General features: G+C 36.9%; 1 non-coding gene across 1 annotated transcript; it reads left to right on the top strand.

The window, feature by feature from the left end:
* The first annotated feature begins 2,355 nt into the window (after nucleotides 1-2,355).
* On the top strand, nucleotides 2,356-2,462 carry LOC139894973 (small nucleolar RNA R71). Its single transcript, XR_011775445.1, has one exon. It is a non-coding gene; the product is annotated as a small nucleolar RNA R71 (small nucleolar RNA).
* The last annotated feature ends 12,008 nt before the right edge of the window (nucleotides 2,463-14,470 follow it).

Below are 14,470 nucleotides of genomic sequence, written 5' to 3'. Positions count from 1 at the left end.
TGGTGTGCTTTCGAAATTATCTCTTTCCAAGAGAGCGAAAAACCTGTGAATATCCTCGATTATTTGCAAATCAGAGTGATAAGTCGGGCGTCCGATGGAAAGATCCATATGATTTCGGATGAGAGTCAGTAGTGCTCGTTGGTTTGCTGAGAAAGGAAGTGAAGATCCGGCTAAGGCGTTGTAAACCTTAGAGTAAATGATCTTCTGATCTCAACAGAATCTTGTCTCAAGAATTGTGCGGACCACTGAATTGTGCTCTCGTTGCTTTTCTTCGCGGTAAATATGATCGTGAAGGGTATTGATAAAGTCTTGAATGCGCTCTTCTAGGATTTCAACATCATTGTCTCCTCTATGGAGATAGAGGTTGTATTCTTCTCGTATAGCCATGATTCGTTCCGTTAAGCGTAGCATGAAATCAATTGTTGATTTAGGGATGGCTTCGAGAATATCTTCAAATTCATCATGTCATTGTTGAACGTGCTTCTTCAGTATTCTGGTTCTCTACTTTGATACCTGCTGGGTCAATTTCTATATCTTTAACCTCAACCTTATCAGTCTTCTTCTTGAAACGAATGATTAAACTGTGATCTTCCGTCTCAAGCCTCCTTAATTCTTCATGATGCTTAATGCTTTGAGAGGGTATTATCGCAGTCTCTTTTACGTCTTCCATTTCCTCTTCCTCTTCAGATTCTTCCTCTTCCTCTATTTCTTCGCTGGATCCTCTTCTTCCATTTTCGGGTCGTCTGCAGACTGTGATTCAACACCCATTTCGATATCATCAGCTGGTGGTGAAGACTCGTCATCAAAAGTGATCCGTCTGGTGGAAATAGCAAACATCTCTGCCTGTCCAGAAAGATCGGTAGGTCGGTCAATTTTGAAGGTGACGCTCTTCCCATGTGATCACAAGATCAAGGTTTAATTGTACACATCAATAACAGTCCTAGCCATATTCATGAAAGGTCTTCCTAACACTATTGGTGTGTGTGTAGGTCTTCCTTAATGTCCATCCTACGAAATCCGTAGGATACAAGAATTTGTCGACTTTCACGAAGACGTTCTCAACTATGCCCTTAGGATATCGAATTGTGTGATCGGAAAGTTCAATTGTCATTTTAGTTGGTGACAAGTCTCCTAACTCTAATCTCTTGTTGCTAGCGCATGAATGGTTCCAGATTGATAGATCGAACACGGAAAAATGAATCGGCATGTGTCTCCTAGCTTTGGTGGTAGAGAGTTTCTGAGTAATGCCGAGCATTCTTCACTAAGTGGAATTTTGTTAGAATCTGGTATCCTCTCCTTAGTAGAGAGAAGCCTTCGAATGTATCTCCTCTGTTTGGGAACCTTGGACATGGTATCCAGGAATCTTCCATCAAGTTTGAAGGAATCAAGCTTGGATGGTTCCTCCTGTAGCCTTCTAGGGTAGGGTACACAAACTGGAGTTGCAATGGGCAGCTTTTGAGTATATGTCAATTTGTTCTTGAGCCTTGCTGACCTTCTCTGTGGTTATTCCTCTGGGATTACAGAATTCATTTTCTTAGCTTCCTCTATGTAGGAATTTTGGATAGTATTACTAGGTAACCTTCCTTGTGGTCGGGTTTCAAGGCATTGTGATAACTGTCCGAGCTGCGTTTCTAGACTTTTGAGCAGAGCCAATTGATTTCTCATTAGTAACTCCATCTGGTCTTGTCTGGATGCAGTTCTCTGATTTAGCTGTTGTTGTCCTTGAATGAACTGAGTCAACGGATCATTAGCTCCGAGAGTGGGGTTGGTTACTTTGTAATTTAGGTTTTTGGGGAATTTTCCTCGACTGGCGGACCAGTAAGTGGAAGTGGTTGATCGTAGGACAATTGAGATTGTTGAGGTGGATAAGGTGGGTAGTGATAGCGGAAAGGCTGGTTGTTTCGTTGAAATTGGTTAACCCTAGGTTGTTGATTGAATCCGGGATTTGGTTAACGAGCTGGGTATTGAACGTAACAAACTGAACCGTCAGGGTTCTCGTACTCAACTTGATATTCTTCAGTGGGTTGCGGGTTGGTACATTTAACACAGGCCTGAGCCTGGTTAACCTGCTGCGGCTACGTCTTCAATTCTCCGAGTTGTTTAGTGAGAGATTCCATCTTATCCGTGAGGGATTTGATGGCCTCTGTTTGATTGTTAAGTGCAGAGAGTGGGGCAGATGATGAAGTTGTTTCACTACTGTTCCAGTCATGATGATGCATTGTCATGTTCTCGAGCAATTCTCATGCTTCGTCTGCGGTTTGGTTCATCAGATTTCCTTGAGCTGCTGCATCGATCGTCGTCCTATGATTTACCGTAAGACCATTGTAGAAGGTGTGGATTTGAGCTGACCGTTCTAACTAGTGATTAGGGCATTTCTTCAGCAGGGTTTTGAATCGCTCCCATGCAGTGTAAAGAGATTCATCATAACTTTGTTTAAAGTTAATGATGTCATTGTTTAGTTTGGTTTGTTTAGAAGGAGGGAAATATTTGGTCTGGAATTTAGTAGCCATCTCCGTCCATGACGTGATGGAATCTTTTTCCAGTCCTTCGAACCATGTTTGTGCATGATGAGTGAGAGAATAGGAGAACAAGTATACCTGGACTATATCTTGTCCTATCCCTGGCTGTTTGTAGGAGTTCGAAAGAGATATGAATTTATCAAGGTGAGAGTTAGGATCATCATTCGGTAGTCCATGAAATTGACAGCTGTTTTGGATGAGCTGTATAATGTGATGTTTTAACTCGAATGAGTGTCCTTGAATCTCTGGAAATCTGATCGGTCCTCCTCGACCTTCAATCAAGGGTTTGGTATTTTCTGCTAAAGTAACGCGTAACGCCATTTGATTTCTGATTCGTGCTTCCTTGCGTGCTTTAGAGATTATTGCGTTTGGATCAGGTACGAATAACAACGGCCCTGGTCTAGATCGGGTTTGGGTCATACACTGGGTATGCCTTTTTGTTTTTAATTTTAAGCCGATAAACTAAATTTCTAAGGTAATCTAACGTAATTCTAATGCAATCTAAGGTAATCTTAATCTAAGGTAGTCTAATTTAAAGTAATCTAATTTAATCTAAGATAATCTAACTATCCTAAGGTTGAATATGTTTTTGGTTCTTGCTACTGATTCCCCGGTATTTCAATAACAGAGCTTCGCACGAACTATTCAACAAACCAAGTGGCCAGGCCGACTACGAAGAGGCAGGATCCTTTTGGTTCCAATATAATTGGAGACTGTTCGGAAAATCCAACAACCAAGTCCGTGTATAATTGTCTTTCTTAGACATCACTAAATGTTTGTGAATGAGTTTGATAGAAAGCAGTATTATTTCATACCAGTTCCCCGGTAGCGGCGCCAAAAACTAGCTTCCCTCTTGATATGACCGAAACGGACAGTTTTATTTGTGCGGTGCGTTAGGTCGCAACACGTCAGAATCAGCCACCAAGAGGGGGTACTGTTTTAAATTTATATTTAATGGGGCCTAAATCGTACTACTCCTTATTATGAGTAAGGGAAGTATGACCTAGGGTCGTATTTTTAAGATATCAGTAGAATCGAACCTATATTTAAAGCTTAAGATAGTTATAAAGAGAAGGAATAGTGGTTACCTAATTTTGTATTTTTCTAGTTTATAAGACAGATAAAGTAAATGAAATAAAATTCTTAATTCAGATAAGGTTAAAACAAGTGCATACTATGATTTCATCAGTTACTCTACCGAGATTATGGAATGTTGGCTCACGAATAGGTAGAGACCTTGTATTCATTACACTGGTCCTAAACGCCCCTGTCGTAAGACATGTCACTGGGTAATACGATAGGCTTGAAGATTCTGAATAGACAGCAACGTCCCTTACCCCCGACGCCCGTGCAGTCTGACTACAGGCATACACATTCAGATGGCCCATCCAATTGAGCGACTCGATTGGGTGACGTATTAACATTCCACAAAGGTCTAAACTTTCTTAAGCATAATAGAATACAGGTTTTACCATATCCGACAGACGTGATATGTTTCAATGCTTTCGTTAATGATTGGGTTTAAAAGATAGTTAGGCCCTTTAAAAAGAGTTCAACCATAAAGAACACCATGGCCAAGTCAAGTTGACTTCCATGAACACGTTCGGTTATCCTAACAGTCCAATCCTTTATGAGTTTAAACAAACAGTTCCTTAATTAACCAAGAATCCCTCAAGCGGGGTGCAATGTTTGAGACCGCGTTATGGTGCAGTGTACTAATCAGCACTGACCGGGTTCCATGGCCTTACTTAGCAGAAGTACAGCTTACAACAACTGTTGTGCTTCAGCATGCACGTACGAAGTTTATATGCTTGGTGACTACACTAGCATGGTCTGGGACTGACAATGTACTAAGGGTCTAATCAGATGTTTCACTATGAAAGATTCTTCAGTCGAAATCCAAAGCTTGATAGACTTACTACAACCGGTGTGCCTCAGTCGATCTTACGTTGTATCCGATAGACTTCTCTTACCAAGGGGTGACACAGATAGTGTACTCTGAATCGGGGTTCGCGACTTCCCAATAACAGAGCCAATAACTACGTTCTATTAGTTGAAAAAGCGATTGAGTTCAAAGCATAATAGAAAAGCATTTTGACAACATACACAAACCATAATATTATCTCGGCATTATAACTGGTTACATCATAGCATACACTAAAGATAACTACTCGCTAATCATGGCAACAACATCACAGAACATAATGATAGAAGACATTATATAAAGATAAATGATAGAAGTACCAGTAGATTAAACGAGTTCCGAATACAAAAGTGACAACTTCAAACTCCAGACCGCTCCTAATGCAATCTTCGGCGTTCTTCTCCGGGTACTAGATTTCCCGCACGGAGTCGAAGACCTTGAAAGTATGACTAATATTGTACAAGAGAGAGAAAGAAGAGAATTGAAGTGTGTGTTGAAATGAATGACAAAGACCCTTTAAATAAGCTTGAAATTTGCCTGCAAACGGCTGGCAGGCCATTTGGAAAGCCGTTTGCAGGGGCCGTTTGCGAGGCCAGCCCGTTTAACATGCCCTTTTGATCTGGGCATATGGCAGGCCGTTTGCCATACTGGCAAGCCGTTTGGCAAGCCGTTTGGCTTGCTGATTCGCTGGATTGTAACTTGATTTCTTGTCTTTCAACGTTTTCGCTCTAGAATCTTCGTTTTAGCTCCGATTCTCTTGATTCTTTTTGCACTGTCTTCGTAATTACTTGATCCTCAATTTTAACAGATGAAGCAGGTATTTTTCCGATAAAGTTCGAATCTTTCTTATTTTTGGGCCTTAATACCGGGGTGAAAACGTGACTTTTTAGCCGATATCACCATGCGTACCTAGGACAATCGACTCTGTTTATCCTTGAATTCACTCTTCACGCTTACGATTGACAAACGCCTCGATTTGAATCTCACCAAGTTTCTCGAGAAAATCATTTGAAAGGATCGTTCGCAACGACTTTACTTGCAAACTCGGAACTTGGTTCTTCTGACTTAATGCATCCGCAACCACATTAGCTTTACCTGGGTGGTAAAGTATCTCAAGATCATAATCCACAAGTGAAAACGAGTTAGAATCACAGCTAAGACACAGGAACGTCGTTCCGGAACATCGTTCCTGCAAATGGAAGAACGTCGTTCCTTTTTGTGACAATGTCGTTCCATAGGAACGTCGTTACTCACCTAAAAATATGGGGTGTTACACAAACTCTTCTATTTCCTCAATAAGGTTTAGAATCCCAAAGCACCCTGACTGTTGGTCTTCTTCTTCACTTAAATAATTAACTTTTGGATTTCCAGCACCGTCACCAGCGAACTTCCCAGCTATGAATTTGACCGAATCAAACTTATAGTTTTCTTCCATCTTGTTCTCTGGCTCAATGAAGCTATTGAATATGTCATGGTTGTCATCACCATTCTAACAGTCAACATCATCATCACTCGATAGTTCATCTAAGTCTACATATTCTGAGCTATACACCGAACATCCTGACTGAATATCACTTTGGTTACTCATTACTTCCCAATCTGGACGTTTCTTTCTTTCTTATTTAATATTAATGAAATATGTCCTGGACTTGTGCTGAAGTTTTAAGGTATCATTTAACACATCAGGATTCAACAGTTTGACATACAACCTCCCAAATGTTAGCCTTTGATTACCCGAAAGTGAACAGTTTTCAAGTTCATACACAGGTCCCCACCATTAAGCCATGTCATTCATCCTTCCGTCAAACAGGAGTCATCCCATCTTGTTATTTTCCGGATCCATCTTATAAGTGGATGGTTGTTTTGTTTAACCATATCAGTAGCTGCATCTAGAGACTTGAAGAGAAGCATAATATTCAAACCACCAAGAAGTTTAATCTGGATATCGTAGAAGCCTTCTTCCTTGCAGATTACATCTAAGTTTTGTAGAATATCTATGTTGTTGGCCTCACCCACAATAGCATTTTGTAATGCCTCAAGGTTACATTCGTTGTCATCAATAACAGCAACTTTCTCTTTTTTCCCTTCTTTAGGTATTCCTTCACCTGCATCCATAACTTTCGCTTTCCTATTTGTTATGTTGTTTCTTAAATCTCTCGAACAGTTACCCACAACTTCATTAAATTATCTACCATCTTGGAAGGAGTTCCATTCTGGCATGTTACTGTTTTGGTTCAGGTTACCATTAGCATATCCCGAATCATTGGATTTAGGGATAAGTTTTCTATTAGTAGCCATGAATATTTTGATGTAGTTGTTTTCGAATATTATGCTTTCCAATGACCTCAATAATCTGCTAACATCTTTAACGTCAACGAATCTCACGAAGGCAAAACGATCACCGTTACGATGCCTCTTCACCGCGATGTACACGTCACGAACTGCCCCAAAAGGCTTAAATGTCTTCCACATATCCACAACTTTCCAATTCAACGGAAAATTAATAATTAACATTAATTTTAATAGTAATATATTAAAAGTATTGATAATTATGATTAATGATAGTATTTATAATTATATTATATTTATGGCGAGTCAGTTACTCTCTCCGTCTCATATTAGTAGTCCACAAACACAAAACAACAGTTTAAGGAAATGTCATAAAAGTACTTTACTTTTTGTTTACTTTCCAGTTTTACCCTTACTTTTTCTTTCACTTTTAATCATATCCATATATATTAAGGACATAATAGAACTTTATCTTATTATTCTTATCTTTATATGAAAGTGGACTATTAATTTGAGACAACTGAAAATGGAATAATGGACAATCAATATCGAATGAAGGGAGTACTTTTCATGAGGGCAGAATCGTAATTTGCCTTTTGTTTATATCTTTATTAAGGCAAGCTAGTAAATCCATTTTAACAACCTTATTTTTAGGGGATGTAAATGAGTCGAGACAAACTAGGTTCAATTTGAACATAATATTTCAAACTCGGGCTTCTCTTATTTTTTATATATATATATATATATATATATATATATATATATATATATATATATATATATATATATATATATATATATATATATATATATATATATATATATATATATATATATATATATATATATAAACAGCGATTGGGATCATCCGAGGGGGACTTTAACCACCCGTTGCGATCATCTCCCGTTTCGACTATGCCGATGCAGCGATATACCCCGCCCCCATCGCTGTCCGGGAGGAAACCTTGAAACCGATCCAAATTCTAGCTCGACTTGTTAATTGTATCATATATTGTATTTCTTTATATTATTCAATGTAATTTAATTCAATTTCATATTTAATATTTAAGCAATTTTATCCACTTATAATCATATTTAATATTACTCTCCCGTCCCAAATCTATTGTCCCTAGACAAAAAACACACAGTTTAAGAAAAAGTGACTGACACATGTACTTTTTCCTGTTAACTTTCCAGTTTTACCCCTTACTTTTTACCCATCGTTTTGTTTTACATGAGTAAAGTAGGGACATAAAAGACATTTATCACATTATTCTTTACCATTTATAGAAGTGAACAATTAATTTGGGACATCCCAAAACTGAATACTGGACTATAGAATTGGGACGGAAGGAGTATTAATCAAGGTTGTAAAACTCACGACTCAGGGAGTACTCGGCCGGAGGTTTTTGAGGAGTAATCGGCGACTCGGGGAGAACTCGGAAGAGTACTCGGATGTTGACTTTTTAGTTTTTATATATATATATATATATATATATATATATATATATATATATATATATATATATATATATATATATATATATATATATATATATATGTGTGTGTGTGTGTGTGTGTGTGTGTGTGTGTATGATGTTGTAATATATGTTCCAAAAGTGTATATATGTTGCTTATATGCTTGATTCAATACAAATTGACTTTGTATGAAACTTAAATAAGCATCATTAGCAATTTTAAACATCAAACATCAAATAGCATCAATGTTAACATCAAATAGCAAATACAAAATACATGATACAAAGTTTAAAAGTTACAAAAAATGGGTCATAATAGAGCATGTCATTCTTAAATCTTGATCAATCTTCATCAATGTCGAATTCCTTATCATGTTTGTTAGCCCCAAATCTAGCTAAGGTCGGTCAATTTTGTTAGTGTAAGTGGGTATAGATGATAAGAACAAGTAATATGGTGATAAGGTTGAGAGAATATGTGTGAAAGATAATACTTGTAGAATAACTCAACTAGTTACAAATAAGAGTGGGAGGTTGCTTTTATACTAGCAACCTCCAAGTGGTAACTTAACATGGTATGTTACATTTACCATGGTAAAACTAAGTAATAACATAACAAGTAAACTACCTATTACATTAGTAATACTAAAACCGCATGCCACAAATAATAGACAATATTCATTGTAAACAATCTCCCCCTTGGCATGGGATTTTTTAAAATAGTGTTGATTGTCAACAGTCTTCCCTTTGTCAACAGTCTTTCCCTTGATTATCAACACCTAGTCCTTGGCGTGGGGTTTTCAAAAGATGTAACCCTCCCTTGATCATTCTCTTGCAGTTTCTTGTGCAGCCTTTTTCTGGGCATTGATTTCGATTTGAAGCTATGACGCTTTTGATGCTGTCAGCTTTGAACACGAACTTGCACATAGGATGAACTGATCTGGGAGTATTATGGTTGATTTGTTCTGTCTTCTTCATTAGTCCGGGCGGGTGATGAGGTCTTGATCTTTGACTTTCGACCATCTTTGTGAATTGAAAGTACCTTGAAGTGATCTTGTGTAAACCTCTTTTGTTTCCCCTCAAATGTTGACTCGTCTTTTTCATGATCATTATTGGTTTGTTTTTGACTCGAGTTTCATTCTCCCCGCATGATGAATATGGTGTACCGTGTTCAGCTCGTGTAGCATGAATATGGCATCCCGTGTTCATCGCAAAATAGCGGAGAGAGCATATATGATTATCATTAGAGAGGGAATGTGTACCTGCTAAGAAGAGACAAAGTGGTTAAGGAAAAAGTTTGATCCTTGGGGAAAACAGGATCTTCAGAAATCATTTTCGATTTTGTAAAAATCAAGCTAATTGTTAAACTAGACAGGTTTAAATCAAGCATGCTAGTTGTTACACTAGACAAGTTTTCTGAAACCAAAAGTTCCAGTCGGTATTGGTAGGTCCAAGTTTAACCTCAGTGGATGTTGAGGATGACTGATCACCAAAGTTCCAGTCGGCGTTAGCAAGCTATCCACCTCCATGATTAAAGTATCATGGGACTTTTGTGTGACTATGTCGCTCTTGGTTATACCAAGTCTTCCAACTGTACCTAACACCGCATTGGTGTCGGTAGAAATCAATGTAATGTAGGAAGATGTTACATCGCGTCCTGAAGTCATTGATATGTCATGAGGTGACACATCTCTTTCAGTTGTTGCACTCTCTAAGGAGTGTGTGTTATCAGGCTTAAAGGCTGATTGATCGTTAAGGTGATCATCCTTCCGGAGGTCTGATTAATCTACCAAGGTAAGCCTAAGTATTGTCATATTGCCTCTCCGTTGAACTAGACAGATCTCCCTCATCAAGATAAGTCTGACCTCTGGACCCTTTTTTGCTTAAAATCGAACCTATATACATGCATATAACCCACTGTTTGAAGTTAAAACTTGTGTGTATTTATATGTGCTTGAACTCTATGTTTGAATCTTAAAGTTAACTTCATAAAACCCACTGATTTATTCAACTCATTCGTTCAACCCATTAACCCGTTAAACTCACTGATTAAAGGCTTTAGAACATAAAAACGTGCTATCAACAACCTGTATGAACTTAGTTTAGTGTGTTTTCATTCGAAATTAAATGCTCGAAAATCTGGAATCTGTCCAGTTAGCTGCTCGAAAACCGACCTCTGTGACAGATTGCTGCTCGAAAATCTGAGTTTGTGCCACTTTTTTCCTAAAACCTTATAATTTTGGCTCCAAGTTTGACTTAGTTTTGGCTCCATAATTTTATCCCTTGGATAATACCCACCGAAAATTAATTATTTTGTGGATATTACCCACTGAAAAGCATCTTTGACCTTGTTGTGTCATAAAAAGTACAAGGGTCAAAAGGACGAAAGTACAAAAAGGCTGACAGACCTGTGCTCGAAAAAATTGGACCAAAAACCCCTGCCCAAAAACTTGCTGCTCGAAAATCTTGACTTTGAACTTTTATGTGTTTAACTGCTCGAAAACATAGTGCTCGAAAACTTAGTTAAAAAGGTGCTCGAAAACCTGATCGAAAAATCCTGCTCGAAAACTTAGCTCAAAAACCTTCCTGCTCGAAAACTTGTTTGAAATCAGCTGCTCGAAAACTTTACATAATAACCTAACCTCCTGCTTGAAAACCATTGCACGAATACATCCTGCCTAAAAACCTCCTGCATGAAACCCTTATCTTTCACAAAAAAAAAAAAATGGTATCAGAGCGGGTCTAAGCTCTTTGCATAGAAGATCCGTTGCTCAAAGGTCTCCATCGCATTTTTAAAGTGTTTGTGCTCGATTTCGGTTTAGGTACCTACATAACTCAACTCATCTTGTTATTTTTGTTGGTTTAATACTCGTTTCATAATATATTTGTTGATAAACCACTTAAACTACTAGATCTTGTGCTTAAATTTGAACGAACTTGTTTCATATCTCAATATTAACCCACTGTCTTTTTGTGCACCCTTAACATTTACATGCTAAAAACATCTTAAAATCAATTGTTTTGTGTTTGAATCTGCTTCGACAATACGGATTTTTGACCATAGTACTCATAGAAATCAAGCATTTGCATTTTTCTTATAATAATAATAAAAAAAAATATATATTAAAAATAATAAATAAATAAATAAATAAAAATGTGTGTGTTTTATGTTAAAACAGCCTATTCGAAATCTTTAGATTGATGCTCGAAAACTTTCAAAAGTAACAAATAGGCGTTCGAAAACCTCAAAGTATTTGTCTTGTTCCAAAACCTTGTTTTATTCACTGGACAATACCCATCGAAAATCACAATATCCATTGGAAAAACTGACACATGCATTGACTTATATATACCCATGCTTTTGTTTTGTGAACATCCATGCTCCTTTTAATATATATATATATATATATATATATATATATATATATATATATATATATATATATATATATATATATATATATATATAATAACAATAATAATAATACAAAAGATACGTGTAAGGTAGCACATGATGTGTAAGAATAGTCTGAAAAGTTAGTAAAGGACAAAAGGTTTGGGTAAAAGTCAAACATTGATAGATGTACCCAAATTCCTGCTCGAAAACAGTACCCATTCGAAAACCACTTGAATCTTGCTCCTGCTCGAAAACTTGCTTCAGCTACTATGTTTCGGAATTTTTTTTCCTGCTAACCTGTTCGAAATCTTAATCTTGCTCCTGCTCGAAATCTTGAAAATTGTGCTCGAAATTTTTATATCACCCTGCTCGAAAAATTAGTCTGCTCAAAAACTTTGGACTCAAAAACTTGGTTGGTGCTTAAAAATTTAGTACTCAAAATAAAAAAAATAAAAAATAAAAAAATAAAATCTCATGTTACTCGTTTTTTTGGAAGAAGAACAAATAGTACAATACTTGAAAAATGAGAATGGCATGACTGTAAATTGAGTGAACTTTATTTGCAAATGGGTCCCATTTCCTCTTTGTTGGATGTAACAATCAAGAGGATACCCACGTGATTTTTTTTCTTGTCTCCCTTGTTCCCAACAATGCAGATAGACAAATGGTTGTGTGAACATTTCTTGTTTTGATAATTTAATTTGTGAAATTAGATTGGTACCAAAAACAAATACAAGCTTTTAACCATGAACCATGAACCATCAAAGAACTCCTCATCCATTGAACCTTCACCCTGATCTGTGAACCACTCACACCCAGATCCGACCCGAACCAAAAATCGGATTCGACCAGGCTCAGACCCAGGAACCGACCTGGTCTCTTATTAAAAAAAAGGGCGGGAAAGCTCGGGTAAAATTTAAATTTTTTCCTTGGACTCAAAAGATCATTTTTACGCGAGATTTAAATTTTCACGATAGAAAACTTTTCGACCCCAAAAACCACCAGAAAACGCACGATTTTGAATGAAATTTTCCGGAAAATTTTGAAAAAAGTCAAAATTTTTCCTCAACCCCCTCGGTCAAATATTAGTTCATATTCCAAAAGTTTATGACATTAATTTTTGTTGAAAATTTTGGAGGGAAATTCAAATCGTGCACTTATCAGACACTTAACGAAAAGTAACCGAAAATCAACGAAACCTCATTTTCAAAATTTGATTCACGTGAATCATATTTTGAGGGGGAGAAAAGTGATATTTTTTAAGTTTATTTGTCATTTCGTGATTTGCCTTGTCTGTCCTAAGCCCCTTGTTGAACACCCGTCCTGTTAACATGGCAAATCATGGTGATCACGTGTCCTCTAATGTCGAGGAAGAGGTACAATTACACACTGATATTACTCATGAATGTTACAAATCTGTGCAAAATAATTATGTGTTTATATCTGATGTATTGCAAACTTGTTCTGAAACACCTCTTGATCAAAATGATATAATTGCATGTAGCTCTGCTTGTCATACCCCACTTCCACATGTTCAAATGAAACCGCCCATTAAATCTGAATCTGTGCCTGTTTATGATGAATGTGTGTTTCCTATACTACCTGATATGTATGTAGACAACTTTGCCAAGATGAATAGAGACCTTAGATCATTTGCTAGTCAAATTAGCGAACTGAAAAATGAGAACTCTAGGTTGAAATCTGAATTGGAAATGAAAGTGTCAAATCATACTTATTTGAAACTAAAACAAGATCTAGCTGACAAAGTAACTGAATTAAGAGAGCTAGAAAGTAGTGTGAAACCTCTACGGATAGAAAGGACGAATTTTAAACTGAGAAATGCAGTTCTCACGGAAAAAGTTAACAACGCTGAAAAAGAACTTAAGAAGCTTAATGATTCTAAGAAACTTTTCCTAGAGACTGTAGAACAGAACACTAGAAAGCCTTTGAGTAACCTGGCTGAGAAGACTTTTGAATGCTCTAAGTTAGTTACAGAAAACTTAGACTTGAAAACCTAACTAAGTTCACTTTAAGAAAAACTTTACAGAACTGACCAAGCTAAAGTAGTCTTAGATGGCCACATTTCTAAACAAGCTCTGTTCTTGAATCGGCCCAAAAACTCCTACCAAAAACACCAGGGGTTAGGGTTTGAAAATCCTCAAATACAGTCCAAGATCTCCAAAGCCGAACCTTGTTTATATGATGGTAGATACATTAAGATAGGTTTGCCAGAGAGACTCACGTTTGCCAATGAAAGTGAGATTGAGGAAATAATAGCCAATCGATCAACAAAAATGAAACGTGAGGTGTCGTTAATTTATGACAAAATAAATGCAAATTACATGAGAAAAGATGGTTCATATTATAACACACCTCTCGATTTATTCAATGATTTTGAAAGTTTGAATGCTCAAAATAGTCCTAAAAAGCGTATAATCTATTTAACAACCTTGGTTTTAGAAAGATACATCATCAGTCCGGAGGACGAACTTGATCAAAACAAAATCAAATATTTTGACAACGAACTCAAATATCAAATGATCATTAAGGGTTTACAACACCATATCTGTGTCATTGAAACCCAAAACAACAAACTGGTCTCCAATGTTCATAAACTTGAAAATCAAATTGCAAATCAAGTTGTTAATTTTTGTGAATTGATTTCAAAGAACACTGAATCACGGAACTCAAACCCGAAATCTGTGAATGACTCCATCGATTGTGTAGGTCTAGCACAAGAACTCAAAGACTTTAGTGATTCTCTCTTGACCAAGTTTGACACTGTTGAACGTAGGTTAGAATCATCTAGGTCCAAATCTCTAGATCATTTCTTAGAATCTCAACCCAAGATTCCAGAAGTTAAGGT

This window comes from Rutidosis leptorrhynchoides, chromosome 2 (assembly GCF_046630445.1).
Source record: "Rutidosis leptorrhynchoides isolate AG116_Rl617_1_P2 chromosome 2, CSIRO_AGI_Rlap_v1, whole genome shotgun sequence".
NCBI classification, from domain to species: Eukaryota; Viridiplantae; Streptophyta; class Magnoliopsida; order Asterales; family Asteraceae; genus Rutidosis; species Rutidosis leptorrhynchoides.
Note: the sequence above shows the minus strand (reverse complement) of the source record. Positions and strands in the feature narration are given on the sequence as shown.